Genomic DNA, 16,613 nt, shown 5'->3' with positions numbered 1-16,613 from the left:
GGGCCACAGGACTGGAAAAAAGTCAGCTTTCATTCCAATCCCAAAGAAGGGCAATGCCAAAGAATGTTTAAGTGTTAGTTGCCCAATTGTGTCAGACTCCTTGCGACCCTATGGACTATAACCCACCAGGCTGCTCTGTCCATGGAATTCTCCAGGCAAGAATACTAGAGTGGGAAGCCATTCCCTTCTCCAGGAGATCTTCCCAACCCAGGGATCAAACCTGGGTCTCCTGCATCACAGGCAGTTTCTTTACTATCTGAGACACCTGGGGAGCCCAAAGACACTGGGCACAGCCTAAAGGGAAAGGTCCCCCTGAGACTCGAACTCAGATCTCTGGATTCAGAGTCCAGAGTGCTCACCATTATACCATGGAACTACGGTATGCTGTATGATGTCTTTCAGTTTTAGTGGTTGGCTGGCTGGTTAGCTTTTGAGACCTCATTCACATGTCATCCAACGTCAGGTCATGTGTCTTTCTTAAGGAGGCTTGATTGTATTAAATCTCTTAATGTGTGTGTGCTTTGCAAAGAACAGTTTGAGATGAGACTAATCCTCAAGTGAATGTGTTTCTCAAGCATCCTCCTGGGTCACATTGACAAATGTCCCACTGCCATAAGCAAGGCTCATGCCCAAGATTGTACTGGAGAAATTGATAGACACACCAATTTCATTAGTCTGTTTATTCATAAATGCATTAGCTCATTTTGCTACCTAGAGAGAAGTGTCAGCATGTCAGGAAGTCAGATGATCATATTATCCTTGGGATTTAGACATGAAGAGTACAGAATGCATGGATCAAAGAACAGAGGACATTGAATATCCAGACAGCTCAGCAAAAGCTGCCTGAAGGCATGTCTACCTTTAGCAGAACAATGCATAGATAAGTCAGTGTGGACATATCCTGGTGCCAATAGCAAAATGTGATCATAGACTCTTTCCTGGAATGAAGATGCTGCCCTGCAGAGGTGATTTTTTGTTCTGATAATAAATTCTGGCTAAATCTATGCAAATCATTATAGTTAACTCACACTAAGTATGTATCTTTATATACATGCACAAGCTTCTGTACACACAAAACCCAGCTAGTCCTGATTAAAGTTGTTAAACAAACACTGATACTTGAATGTTGGATTCATTCTCTTGGAAAGATACTCTTGTTTGTCTTTTCGGTCTTCCTTCAAGTCAAAAGTGGATGTGACTAAGGCTGTTCATATGTAATTCAGGTTTGAATGGAAGCTTCTGGTGCCTACAATATAACTTTACTTTTGCTCTGATGAGTCTGAATGTCACATGAATAAAACTGACACAACTAAATGAACATTTATTTAAGAGATTTTTACCACGAAAATGTCTATCTTAAATCAAGCATATAATCAATAGACAAACTGAGTATTATAATTTATTATGTCTCCTGTCTTTTTAAAATAATCCTCATAGATGACAAATAGTCTCTAAACATAACTATCAAGTGTTTTGTTCTCTGTGCACCTAGAAACTATGCTATTAGCAGTTCTTAAAAATAAAAAAGAAAAGCCTCATCTACGGCTCTGTTACTCTAATTTCACGTAAAATAAAAATGAAAGACTTTTATCAATATATATATATATATATATATATCATTAAAAGAGTGCCTTTCATTGCTTCTAATTACTGGCAAGGCTTTATTCAAAATAAGCCATTTATTCAATAAACTTTTAGTGTTTTTGTATAGGCAAAATATACACAATCTCATAAAAATACTTATGTATTCTGAAACAATGTAATAGCATTATTCCATTTTACCATATATTTATTCATTCTATTGTACTATCACAGAAAGCTCTCTCTAACATTCAACTTCAGTGTTTGCATGTATATTCAAAATATATACGTGCATATTAGCACATGTGTAAATTAACCTATGATTGTTTCCTGCAAAATCTATTTTTAAAATAATATTTTTTCTCTTTTCAAAAATAATTAGTGTCCAAAATAGTGTTCTCCACTTAGAATATATTTATTTTGCACTATAGCAGAATATCTATCTTTGAAAGAAAAATTCACAACCCACTATATATCTAGGGTTTATGAAGATTGGGAGACTCTCAGCTTTACTAAAAAGCATCATCCCCTTAGTTACTAGATGATATCCATTAATGTGCCATTCATATTCAGACATTTATTTGTCTTAAATCAAATTTTGATGTCACATATAACAGGGATATTCTGACCATGGATAAATTTAACATTCTGTTTCAATTCTATTCTAGTTTAGTCCTGTAAAAGTTTATTAGGAAGAAAAATGACTCATCCACTTTTATTTAGATGGTTGAAGCTTAATTTCTTTGTCATTGTGGGACCAAAGTCATCCTTTTCCTGCTAACTGTGTGCTAGGATGATGGTAAGCTTTTTTTTTTTTTTTTTATTAGTTGGAGGCCAATTACTTCACAACATTTCAGTGGGTTTCGTCATACATTGATATGAATCAGCCATAGATTTACACGTATTCCCCATCCCGATCCCCCCTCCCACCTCCCTCTCCACCCGATTCCTCTGGGTCTTCCCAGCGCACCAGGCCCGAGCACTTGTCTCATGCATCCCACCTGGGCTGGTGAGCTGTTTCACCATAGATAGTATACATGCTGTTCTTTTGAAATATCCCACCCTCACCTTCTCCCACAGAGTTCAAAAGTCTGTTCTGTATTTCTGTGTCTCTTTTTCTGTTTTGCATATAGGGTTATCGTTACCATCTTTCTAAATTCCATATATATGTGTTAGTATGTTGTAACATTCTTTATCTTTCTGGCTTACTTCACTCTGTATAAGTGAGGCTTATACATGGTAAGCTTTTAAAGTGCATCCCACTTGCATGGACAGTTCACAGCATGGGTTTTTGCTTTCTTCCAGGTCAGCTGGGATTTGTCTCTCAGATGTCCATTTTTTCTACTAGTAAGAGAAAACACCTTTTAAAGGACTAATGTGATGACATCCACCTGGATACTCATCTTATTTTAAGATCAACTGTGCAGTATAACATAACCTAATCATGGAGTGACATTTTCATCTTTACAGAGGATTATGCAGGGCACATACACCAGAAGGAGGAAGTCTTAGGGGGCATCTTAGTGTGCCACCAGACCTTAATGACAGAATGTTAATGTAGGTGTGAGAAATGTTCTTGTAAAATTTGATCTCTAAAAAAATGCAACATTTTGGAAGAATTTGAAAGGATATGTCTGATTGTACAACTGAAAATTGAAAATGTAAGGGCTGATAGGAATACAAAATGTGAGGATCTTACCATCTATTCTGTTTCCCTAATTGATTTCATGGCATCTTTGTAACAAGACAGCCTATGTCAGATATTTATCAAACTGTTTATTTCATAAATGGGTGCTCACTTTTCCCCGTAAACTAATACTGCATTGCATGGGCCATTCACATTAAATCAATCTTCTTCAACAGCTTCCTCAATTTCGTCTCTTACTAAAAGCAATGTGTTCACAATTCACACAGATTCTGGATTCTCTCTTCATATTTCATTTCTTCTAATGGACTAAGCCCATTCTTTCATGAGCTCATTATTGTTTTATAACATCTTGCTAAATATGTCCTCTATATATTAACCAATATACACTATTAACCTAATTTTTTTTTCTTAAGCTCTTTCCTTATAGTTACAAATTCATTGGGTTTTTGATTGCCATGTCAAGATAAGAAGGCAGCAAGGTAACCAAATAAGTTGTCCTCATTTAATGTATATGAATTTATTTCTTACTTCCCATATCAGGTTCTTGTCAACTTCTCTGGTGTCTCATGTGGTAAAGAATCTGTTTGCAATGTAGGAGACCCAAGTTCAACCCCTGGGTCAAGAAGATCTCCTGCAGAAGGGAATGGCAATCCCTTCCAGTATGCTCGCCTAGGAAATTCCATGGATAGAAGACCCTGGTGAGCTACAGTCCATGGGTTGGCAAAGTCAGACACAAATGAGAGACTAAGCATACGCATATCAGCTTCTTACCACTTACAAGCTGACTGCTAAACCACTGCCATATGTATCAGTTTTTTTGTTCTTGTTACATCCACTACTTGAGGCGAATTCTATACTCATTTTACATGCTCACTGTCACTGGGGTTCACTTCACGACACAGGACCCTAGACTTCTGGAGGTTCTACTATCTTGTGTTATACCCCATCTGGGTGGCCTTCAAGGATGCTACAGAAGGAAGGAGGTAATGAAGATAATGGGCTTCCCTGGAGGCTCAGATGGTAAAGCCTGCAATTTGGGAGACCCAGGTCCAATCCCTGGGTCAGGAAGATCCCCTGGAGAAGGAAATGGCAACCCATTCCAGTACTCTTGCCTGGAAAATTCCATAGATGGAGAAGCCTAAGTGGGCTACAGTTCATGGGGTCGCAGAGTCGGACACGACTGAGCGACTTTATTTTCACTCTCAATGAAGATAATGGTGACCTCCTTCAAAAGGTCCCATGCACACTGCTTCACTCACTGCCCCCAACCCTGCAGCAGGCCACCCCGACCCACACCTCCACCAGAGACTCCTGTACCCTGACAGGCAAGTCTGGCTCAGTCTCCTGTGGGGTCACTGCTCCTTTCTCCCGGATCCTGGTTGCACAAGGTTTTGTTTGTGCCCTCCAAAAGTCTGTTTCCCCAGTCCTGTGTAAGTTCTAGAATCAAATCCCACTGACCTCCAAAGTCAAATTCCCTGGGGTTCTCAGTCCCTTTGCTAGATCCCCACGTTGGGAAATCTGTTGTGGGTCCTAAAACTTTCTTAATTGTGCAATAATTTATTTTGTATAATTGCTCTGCAGCTTGTGGGTCATCTACTCAGTGGCTCTGTGGTGGGGTTAATGGTGACCTCCTTCAAGAGGGCTTATGCCACATGATGTGTGACCCAGGTCTGCTGCACCCAGAGCCCCTGCCCCTGTGGCAGGCCACTGCTGACCTGTACCTCTGCAGGAGATGCTCAAACATGCAAAAGGAGGTCTGACTCAGTCTCTGTGGGCCACGGGTCCTGGTGCACACAAGGTTTTGTTTGAGACCTCCAAGCATCTCTGGCGGGTACGGGATTTGATTCTAAATGTGTTACACCCCTCCTACAATCTTGCTGGGGCTTATCCTTTGTGCTTGGACATTGATGTGTCCATTTTGTGGGATCCAACATTCTCCTGTCAATGGTTGTTCAGCAGTGAGTTGTAATTTTGGAGTTCATAGTCACAGCTATGTTTTTTCCAGTATTCAATTATGGATGTGAGAGTTGGACTATAAAGAAAGCTGAGCACTAAAGAATTGATGCTTTGAACTGTGGTGTTGGAGAAGACTCTTGAGAGTCTCTTGGACTACAAGGAGATCCAACCAGTCAATCCTGAAAGTCCTGAATATTAATTGAAAGGACTGATGCTGAAGTTGAACCACTAAACTTTGGCTACCTAATGCGAAGAACTGACTCATTGGAAAAGACCCTGATGCTGGGAAAGATTGAAGGCAGGAAAAGGAGACGACAGAAGATGAAATGGCTGGATGGCATCACTAACTTGATGGACATGAGTTTGAGCCAGCTCCAGGAGCTGGTGATGGACAGGGAGGCCTGGTGTGCCACAGTCCAGGGTCACAAAGAGTCAGATGCAACTGAACTTAACAAGCAACATCAGGGCTCTATTTTTAAAATAGAAATTGAAAAAAAGTGAAAGTGAAATGGTTACTCCCTCAGTCGTGTCCTACTCTTTGTGACCCTATGGACTGTAGTCCACCAGGAGCCCCTGTCCATGGAATTCTCCAAGCAAGAATACGGGAGTGTGTTGTCATTCCTTTCTCCAGGGGAGATTCTCGACCCAGGAATTGAAGCCGGTCTCCTTTTTTGCAGGCAGATTCTTTACCGTCTGAGCCAATAAGGAAGCCCTAGTGAGAAAAAGTAACCAGACATAAATTAAAACTGTATCATCTCATTTACATGCCTTCAAAAGCAGTCAGACTGATCCATGGTGCTGTGAATCCAGACAGTGGTTACCTTTGGGGAAAGGTATTTGATGAAGAGGAGACATGAGGGTGGTTGCTTCTACGTGGTTCTGTTTCTTGATGTTGATTGCAGTTCAGTTCCTGAAAGCTCGTTGAGCTGTACCTTTTCATTTAAGCATTTTTTTTTTGTCAGTACCCATTTAGTGTTTCAATATAATTGTAATGATAGAATATAAAACAAAATGAATACTTGAAAGCTGAATACCTGGTTAAAACTATTGATTTCCCAGCCTGAGATGACAACTTACTGTAAGGTCACTGTTATAAAATTTAAACAAGTTTATCTGCCTATGCCATAGCTTTTTTAATATGTAAAATGTTATTTACAGTCTATCCTTTGATTTAGTAAAAATTTAAGTTATGTGATCTATGAGGTGGAGCTTCATGTATTATTTGCTTTTAAGGGAGCCCACAACTCCTCCTCCCTAACATACACACAAATAAATAACACACAACACAAAAATAAAATACTTCTGGGAGTAGATACATTCAAGGCTATTAATTGTGTCAATATGCCATGGGTTTGAACTTTACATATGATAATGAATTCTTGTTGAAGTGTATTCTTTTTTTCTCTTGGTCCTGAATGGATGTACTATTAAAAAAGGATTATGCCTAGTTTTTTCTTGGAAAGAATCCTTTAGAAAGGCCTGCACTGGGAAGATTAGGTCAGCCATTCTCTGAGTTGAAGGTGAATCTCTAGTTCCTCTTTTGATTTTCTTTAGAGCTGTCACTGGGCATATGCCTCTTTGTGACTACTGTTACAGTTCTTATCAAATTGATGTGGTACTGCTGGCAAAAGGAAAAGAAACTGCTAAGGTTGGCCTGAGCCGAAGGAAAATAAACCTTTAGATCAGCCTGGTCTGGCACATCAGGGTTTTAGACTACCTTTTAGCAAGAAAGTGAAAAGAATATGGCCTGATGTTCTTTAATCTGTGAATTTTTACATAGTTTTAAAAACCTGAACTCAGGGATGCTTCGATTAGAATAAAATTTTGGTTTTATGATCAAGAATCTAGTCCAATTCACTAATACCAAAAGGATTTATGGTATTATGTTTTGTTGTTTTTGTTGTTTAGTCACAAAGTCAAGTCCGACTCTTTTGTGACCCCATGGACTGTAGCCCACCAGGCTCATCTGTCCCTGGGATTTTCCAGGCAAGGATATTGGAGTGGGTTGTCATTTCCTTCCCCAGGTGACCTTCCTGACCCAGGGATCAAACCAGTGTCTGCTGCATTGACAGCCGGATTCTTTACTGCTGAGACACCAGGGAAGCCCTCCCTTATGGTATTATATAAATAGCTATTTCTGGTAGACACGTGCAAATTCATACATTTTCATAATATAACAAAACAGAATCTTAACACATGTTTACAGACTGAATTTACCTATGTTTTAGAATATTAATTTTCAAATAGTTCTTCCCAGATCACGAATTACTGAATAATATGTCCCAAGTGAAGTAAGAATTACTGAGTTACCAAAGTTCCAGCTAAAATGATTTTTTCTTTCTTCACTCCATTCAATGGCTAGGACCACTTGAAATTTTTATAAACTTTGCATCTTTAATGCTTTCCTTAGATAGGTGAGATCACTTCACTTCAAGAGAAAATTAAATTTCAAGGAACTGAGCTAGAATGATAGCTTAAAAAAAAAAAAATATGAGTTTCTGGGGTTTGACCATAGGTAAGATCAACATTTCAGCAATTTCTGACTGTGTTCCATGCATTTTATCTCATCAACAAAGACCGCAGATGGCCCTCCTTGTCAATTCTACTCACCCATCCCAGAATTATTGTCTCTTCATAGCATCAGCAGTGGTTCTCTCTTATTCTTCCTGTCTCATTTTAGTTTTTCCATACTATAACATTTTTTGTTGAAAGGACTTTCTTTTTCTTTTTGCCTTTTTAGTAATGTTTTTAATGGGCTGCACTTCTGTGGTAGCTCAAACGGTGAAGAACCTGCCTACAATGCAGGACACCCAGTTTCGATCCCTGGTTCAGGTAGATCCCCTAGAGAAGGGAATGGCTACCCATTTCAGTATTCTTGCCTGAAAAATCCCATTGACAGAGGAGCCTGGCGGGCTATAGTCCATGGGGTCACAAAGAGTCAGACGCTAATGAGTGACTGCAGCTGCTGCTGCTGCTAAGTCTCTTCAGTCGTGTCTGACTCTGTGAGACCCGATGGATGGCAGCCCACCAGGCTCCATCGTCCCCGGGATTCTCCGGGCAAGAGCACTGGAGTGGGCTGCCATTTCCTTCTCCAACTGAGTGACTAAGCACATAGAATATGGTTTATGAGTTACAGCGTTGGTTATTAAATTTTAATGTAAGAATATGCTAAAGAACTAATTTAAATGCAAATTCTTATAAAGACTCTGAAAAAAGTAGTCTTACACTAAAGAATGTCTGTATTTAATAGTTATTACAGATTATTTGAGTACAGTGATTTCCACAGCATATTTTGAGATTTAGTGTATGATGGGTCAGAAATAGGTTGAAAATTAACCTAGTTAGCAGTAGATATTTCATTTTTAGAGTTTGAGGTTGAAAATCTAGCAGATAATAGGGTTTGATATTGCTTTCTTTGTACATCTTGCTTATAGTGTCCATGGAGTGTTGTTTTAGGGAAAAAATTGTGTAATCTTGTTTTTCTAGTTACTAAATAATTAGTATCTCAAGGACGTGATTGTTATTGTTCTATTCATTACTTTTTCCAGTGACCGAATCTGGGAAATTAACATTTGGGAGTTAAAAATACTATGTAAATAATAGGGCATGTGACACCACCTTTGTAGAAATTACATTAGTATCATCACAGGACATTTTGTGTTTAGTAATTTTGCATCAGATACATTTTTCAAAGGAAAAAAAATGACCTACTCAAGATTTAAAATAGTAATAAAATTTGTATTTTTTTGTTTTGTCTCTATTTTTGTATTTCCTTCCTTCTTCCCCCTCTTCCTCCCTCTCATTCTCTCCCTTTCTTTTTCACTTTTTCTTTCTTTCTGCCTCAGTAACAGCCACCACAGTGATTATCACTATATAGGTAGGTGTTCTGTAAGTGTCTGTGAATGAACAATTAAATAAATTAGTAAATGATACAATATCATAATTCCATATGCTTAGTTAAATTATATTGACTCCCTAAAGGAGACTGACTTATTACTGTACTTGGTTGAATATTGTCTCCTCAAAAATTCATGTCCTCTAGAAGTTGTAAATTAGAACTTATTTGAAAACGTGGTTCCTGTATATGTAATCAAGTCAAAATGAAGTTGTACTGGATTAGGTTGGGGCTTAAATCTGTTATGAATGGTGTCCTTATAAAAAGAAAGAAATCTGGACACAGACACACATGAACATAGTTGAAAAACAGCCATGGGAAGATGGAGACAGTAATTGAAGTAATAATACTACAAGTTAATGATACTAAAGAGAGTTTGTAGCCAACAGAAGCCAGGAGAGAAGCATGGAAATTACATATATATGTATATATATATATACACACATACACACATAATTGACTTAAATATTATGTTAGTTGCAGGTGTACAACAGTGTCATTCAATATTTTTATACATTACAAAATAACCACAATAGGCCTAACCACCATCTGTCACCATACATAGTTATTATAGTACTTTTGACTATATTCCCAATGCTCTGTATATTTCATTCCAGTGACTTACTTTATAGTATAACTGGAAGCTAAAATCTCTTGATGTCCCTTACTTATTTCAGTCACCCCCCCAACCCTTTCCACTCTGGCAACCAACTGTGTGTTCTCTGTATTAGTCTGTATCTGTTTCTTTTTTTTTTAATGCTTTTTCCTTTCAAAACAATTTTTTTAGGTTACCCATATACATAAAATCATACAGTATTTGTCTTTCTCTGTCTAAATTGTTTCCTTTAGCATAATACCCACAATAGCCATCCATGTTGTTGAAAATGGCAAGATTTCATTCATCTTTTATAACTAATATTGCATTGTGTATATATACAATATATTCCTTATCTACTCATCTAATAACAAGTCATCTAATGGGAAGTCAGGTTGCTTCCATATCTTGGCTATTACGAATAATGCTGCAGTGAATATAGGAGGGTATGCGTGAGCGTATGCATTCTAAGTCACTTCAATCATGTCTTACTCTTTGAAACCCTATGGTCTGTAGCCCACAAAGCTCCTCTGTCCATTGGATCTTCCAGGCAAGAATACTGGAGTGGGTTGCCATGCCCTTCTCCAGGGGATCTTCCCGACCCATGAATCAAACTGGTGTCTCCTGAATTGGCAGGAAAGTTCTTTACCAATAGTGCCAGCTGGGAAGCCCATAGAGGTGTAAGTATCTTTTCAAATTAGTTTTTTTTGTTTCTCCAGAAAAATACCCGGAAATGGGATGGAGCATGGAAAATATTCCCTGGATTCTAGAGAGAGTTTGCATTTACCGATTATGGTCCTCTAGCTTCCGGTGTTATTGAGTCCGACTTGCTCTTCCTGCTGCACAACAGGCCAATGAATTGGAAGGAAAAGGTATTAAGGCAATGAATATGACTTTATTTGGATAGCTGTCAGACCAAGAAGATTGAAGACTAATGTCTCAAAAATAACCATTTTATTGAGGTTTGGATGCCAGATTCTTTTATAGAACAGAAATGCTGGAGAGATGAGGAAACAAAGTAAAAGCCCATTAATCTTGCAATATCTCCTAGAATGGCAAACCTCAGGGAGGGGATGTAGTAATTGTTTCCACCCTGCCATTTACGTGTAGATAGGATTATGTACAAAGGTACTTTAGTTTAACAGTCAAGCAGAGGGGCAGGATTCTCTGAGGCAGACCATTTTGTATAATATAATAAGAAAAGCAGTGAAAAGTAAGCCCAAGAAACAGTTCCAAGATGGAGTTAGAATTGGCTTTTCCCAGCACCACAACAGTAATAGAATAAATTTCTATTGTTATAGGCCACAGCTTTGCAGTACTTTGTTATAGCAGACCTAGAAACCTAATACAGTGGTCAAGAATTTTTTAAAAAGTACACATAAAATGATGATTACATTCTTAATTCAATTGTCTCTTTATTTTTTTTTTAAGTAACTAAATATGCATTTCAAGTATATTCTCCCTATATATACTATTCTCTCAGTCTTACCTCTGATTCTTAAAATCTTTGTCATATATAATACGCCTGTTATAGAGTTCAACTTCATACTATTCTCTGAAAAACAGGCCAGATGGTAAATTGAGAGAAGAGGTATTGTGGCAAAGAATACCGTAATGACTTTATTCAGAAAACTAGCAGACTGAGAAGATGATAGATGAGTGTCCCCAAGAACCATCTTCCCTGAATTCAGAATTCAAGCTTCTTTTTTCCTAAAACGAGAGGTGGTGTAGCTGCTTGTTGCAGCCTTCTTGGTGCTTGGCCAGACCCCAGAGGGGATGTGATTTTCCTTTGTTCTTGGAGCTGTCCACTAGGTCTTGTGATAATGTTCTTGCAAACTTTCAACAAGACAAATGTTATTTTTTGTTCTGCAAGTTTTTATCTCTATATGAATGAAAAGTGTTATGCCTTTAAAGGTCAAGCCTGGGAGGCAAAGCCTGGAGAAAGAGCTATTATATTTATTACAGGCTATAGGCAACATCCTTTTGTTTGAGGGGAAAAGTCACAGCCAGTATGACCAAGCACAAGCCACAGAGCACAACTTCTAGCTAAGGGAATAGATTCAATATGCAGTCACGTTGTTCTTCCCTGTGACATTCCCTCATGTTGTATTACATTTACAGAAATATATGTTCATAGAAATTTTATTTTAGCTTTATATTGAAAATATTTGGTAAATAATACAATAAATATTGCATGTAAATTGTATATAGGGTATGAAATTCTGCTCTTGAAACCTCTGAAAAAGAAACTGTCATTCCAATGAATAAAGAAGGACCAGTCTTAAAAAGAGAATCAATCAACCCTAAGTTCCATCCAAAGTGTCAGACCAATAACAGACTGGCACAGAAAACAGATGAGCGATAACTCAACAAATGTTTTTGTCTTCTTTAAACTAGCATACCATTTCTTTGGAAATTTAGTTACAAGAATGCTAGAATTGCTCACTAGAAAATCAAGCCACAGGTTATTAGAGTTTAAAAGAGAAAAATCCATGACTTACAGTTGGTTTGAGATTAGGGTAAGCGTTTTCTATAACGGTTCATGCAGCTCACACTGAGTTCCAAAGGCTGAACATGTATTAATTTTAACTATATGTTTGAAGCCAGTTGTTGTGAAACTCTTGTTGATAGTGTCCCTTTGTGGGATTTGAAATAGGGTAGAATAACTCATGCTGCATTGTACCCACATGGCTTCCTACTTAAGAATTAATTGCTAACATTTTGCCTTGTCCTTATGTGCATTATGCTCTAAACATAAGGACTTTTTATAATTAAGGGAAATTGCCAGTACCCTGGCCAGCAGAGTAAATGAAAACTTGTATTAACAACACTATAAACCCCAGCGTTTGTGCAGGAAATTACAATAATGTCCTAAAACTCAATGTCAAGTTTTATTTCTACAATAATGATTTTTTTGGAGCTAATGCTTATTCAAGAAGAGCATAACTGTGTGAATGTAATAGGCAATGAGGTTATAGCTTTATCACTTCCAGAAATCTCTTTGTATATGTGATAAAGAATATTATTCAATTGCTTTTGAAATAAACTAGGTAATTATCAAAGTTTCTGTGAAATTCCAACTAGTATGCTTTCCAACTAATTTCCCAGGTATCAGGGGTAGGTTTAGGGGGAAGAGAAGGAAGGGAAAAAGTAAGGCAGGAAGGAGAAAGAGTATATAAGCTATATTTTCCAGAAATTCTGTTTCTTTCACTGAAATTATTTATTTTATTAAGGTATCATTTATATGCAGTATCACACACAAAGCTTAGGAATGGAAGTCTATTTATGATTTTACAAATGTGTATACCCATGTACTCTATGCCCCAAATAAGTTATAAAATGTTTCTGTCACTCACAAATGTCACTTGTACACCTTCCAGTCAATTGTCATCCCCTCTGACCCTGCTGTCTTTCCAACCATTGTTCTGACATTTTTCACTATTGACTAGATTTGCTATTCCTGGAATATTATATAAAAGAATCACTTGGGATACACTTTTGCATCTGACATTTTTAATCAACATATTTTTCTTTGAATTTAATCCATGTTGCTACACACTTCCCTAGTTCATTTACTTATTGCTGGATAGTATTCTTTCATGCGAACAAACAAAAACTTGCCTATATGTTCTCATGCCATTGGACATTTCAGTTGTTTCCAATTTGGAACTATTGTGAAAAAAAGCAGCTTTGAACATTTATGTGTGTGTCAGTGAGCTCATGGTTTATCTTGGAAAATACTTAGATATGGAATTTCTGAGTCATGAAGTGGGTGTAAATTTATAGAAAAAGAGTGTCAGAATAATATTTAAAATGATGATACAATTTTACCTTCCAATCAGTCCTACCAGTAATTAATGATACATCCATCTCTACTACATTTTCACCAGTATTTATTGTTGTCATAATTTAAAAGATTTTTACCACTGCAGTCAGTGCGATGATATCTCAATATGGTTTCAATTTGCACTTCTTTAATGACTAAAAACAAATCACTTTTTATGTACATAAAATGTAAGATCAATTATTCAATGTCCCATGATAAGGTAGACTCTAGTTTTCTTGAGTTTTGCCTGTTTCTATTGTAAACTGTATACTGTTAAATCTTGATTTTTGAAAAAATGCAGTCTGTAATTTGTACTCTGCATGCATGTAAGTTAAATAAGCAGGGTGACAATATACAGCCTTAACGTACTCCTTTTCCAATTTGGAACCAGTCCATTGTTCCATGTCCAGTTCTAACTGTTGCTTCTTTACCTGATACAGATTTCTTAGGAGGCAGGTCAGGTGGTCTGGTATTCCCATTTCTTTAAGAATTTTCCACAGTTTATTGTGATCCAAACAGTCAAAGGTTTTGACATAATCAAAAAGCAAAAGTAGATGCTTTTCTGGAAATCTTTTGATTTTTTTGATGATCCAACAGATGTTGCCAATTTGATATCTGGTTCCTCGGTCAGTCTCTCCCAGCAGGAAGCTTCCATAAGCCTCTTATCCTTATCCGTCAGAAGGCAGACAGAATGAAAACCACAACCACAGAAAACTAACCAAACTGATCACATGGACCACAGTCTTGTCTAGCTCAATGAAATTATGAGCCATGCCATGTAGGGCCACCCAAGATGGACGGGTCATGGTGGAGAGTTCTGACAAAACGTGGTCCACTGGAGAAGGGAATGGCAAACCACCTTAGTAGTCTTGCCTTGAGAACCCCATGAACAGTATGGAAAGGCAAAAAGGTGTGACACTGAAAAACCCACTATATTGAGATATAATTGACATATAAAAAGCTTTGCATATTTAATGTATACAACTTGATGAGTTTGGAGATAAGTATATATCAATGAAACCATCACCTCATTCTATGCCATAAGCATCTTTGCGAGCTTCAGAAGTTTACTCCTGTTTTCTTTCCTATTTTTTTTTTACATCATATTATATCCTGGAAAACATGCACTTACTTTTACATACATTTTAAACTCTGTAATAGAGTATCTTAATGTCTGATTAAGAAATAAACAGTGCTCAGTGTTTCTCTATTTTTCACATATTTACCATTTCTGTTTTCCATTTCTTTGTGGAGGCTCAGATTTTGTCTGATATCCTTTAGCTTCCACCTGAAGAAATTCCTTTAACAGTTTTATTGTATAGGTCTGCTAATAGTATATTCTTTTAATTTTTGTCTGAAAATGTAAACGGTTCTTTTTCAATTAGAAGAATTTTTTACTTGAAAAAGAATTCTAGGTTAAAAGTTTGGTTTTGTTTATTGTTTTGTTTTGTATCAGCTTCTTAAGATTATCATTTCAGTGTTTTCTGTTTATATAGTTTCTTACGGGAATTTTTGTTGTTGATATTGTTTTTAACTCAATGATCTATATTTTCACTCCTCTAATTTTAAGTGATCTTTATCTTTAGTTATCAGCAATTTTTGAAATGATTTTTCAGTTTGATTTTATTTATGTTCACCTTACATGAAAATTAGTTTGCTCTTTTTGAGGATTATTTTAGATTTTATTAGACATATAGTGCTCACTTGTGCATGGTGTTGGCTTTTGATCTAGTTTACCCATAATACTATGGAGAGAAATTTTTGAGGTTACTTTTGAACTAGTTTAGCCCTTAATATGGAGAGAGCTTTCTGTGAATTCTGGATTCCCTGCTGATTGCTGGGGGGTGTTCAAAGTGCCTCTCCAATCAGATTATTTCAAACACAATTATCTTCTAGCCTTTTATGAGTTCCAGGGGTACACATCTCACAGTCCCTGGATGATGGTTCTTATGCCAGTATTAGTTTTGTTTCATTTTCCCCAATAGTTGTTCTCTTTTTAGCCTCATGCAAAGAGTAGGCAAGTATGGGATACAGCCTAAAACTCAAGGGAAGACTGCTACTTACTTATGAATCTTTTCCTCTGCCCAGCTGCTGCTTCTTTAGTACTTCCGCCTGCAATGTTTGAACATCTTAGTCACTCCAACTCTGATCTTAGCTTAAAAACACTAAGCACATATTCTATATGCTTCTACTGCCTTATAGCATGCGTGTTCAGTTGTGTCCGATTCTTTGTGGCCCGATGGACTGTAGTCCGCCAAGCTCCTCTGTCCATGGAATTTTCCAGGCAAGAATACTGGAGTGAGTTGCTATTTCCTACTCCAGGAGATCTTCCTGACTCAGGGATCGAAATGGTGTCTCCTGCATTAGTAGGTGGATTCTTTACCACTGCACCACCTGGGAAGCCCTATACATGCTGTGGTTTAGAAAATTTGACTAGGCAGAGCGTTAGGATAATCATGGAGATCATCTCATTTAGCAACTTATATCACAGATTATATTTCTGAACTGTCTACTGCTCAACATCAATATCCATTTATTTTGTGCTCCTGCCCAGTTATTTAGTTGTTTATGATAAAAGGCTTTCCAGGTGGCACTAGTGGTAAAGAACCTTCCTGCTAATGCAGAAGACATAAGAGACACAGGTTTGATCCCTAGGTCGGGAAGATCCCCTGGATGAGGGCACGGCAACACATTCCAGTATTCTTGCCTGGAGAATCTCCATGGACAGGGGAGCCTGGATAGCTACAGTCCATAGGGTTGCAAAAAGTCAGACATGACTGAAGTGACTTTGCACACACATGATGCAAGGACTTGTATTTATTACAAGCTCAGGACTGGAGGTATAAATTTGTTGTAGAGTTTCAATTATGAATGCCTATTTCTGAATTTTAAGTTTATTAGTTTTATTATGCTACTGAAATCACCAAAACTGTTTGTTATAAACACTGGCTATGAGAATGTATTAATATATTTGTGAACCCCTTCCTGTTTTATATCCCAGAGCTTAATAAACTTAAGTCATATAACTACACGATTTCAATATACAATGTGACTCAATGCATGCACTCAATCATTTTGTTATTAATCTCTCTTCCATGATATTGTGATAATT

General features: G+C 37.4%; 1 non-coding gene across 1 annotated transcript; it reads right to left on the bottom strand.

The window, feature by feature from the left end:
• Positions 1–304: 304 nt before the first annotated feature.
• TRNAQ-CUG lies at positions 305–376 on the bottom strand. The gene has a single exon. It is a non-coding gene; the product is annotated as a tRNA-Gln (tRNA).
• Between the last annotated feature and the right edge of the window lie 16,237 nt (positions 377–16,613).

This window comes from Cervus elaphus, chromosome 30 (assembly GCF_910594005.1).
Source record: "Cervus elaphus chromosome 30, mCerEla1.1, whole genome shotgun sequence".
Classification (NCBI taxonomy): Eukaryota; Metazoa; Chordata; class Mammalia; order Artiodactyla; family Cervidae; genus Cervus; species Cervus elaphus.
This window is presented reverse-complemented; position numbering and strand designations above follow the sequence as displayed.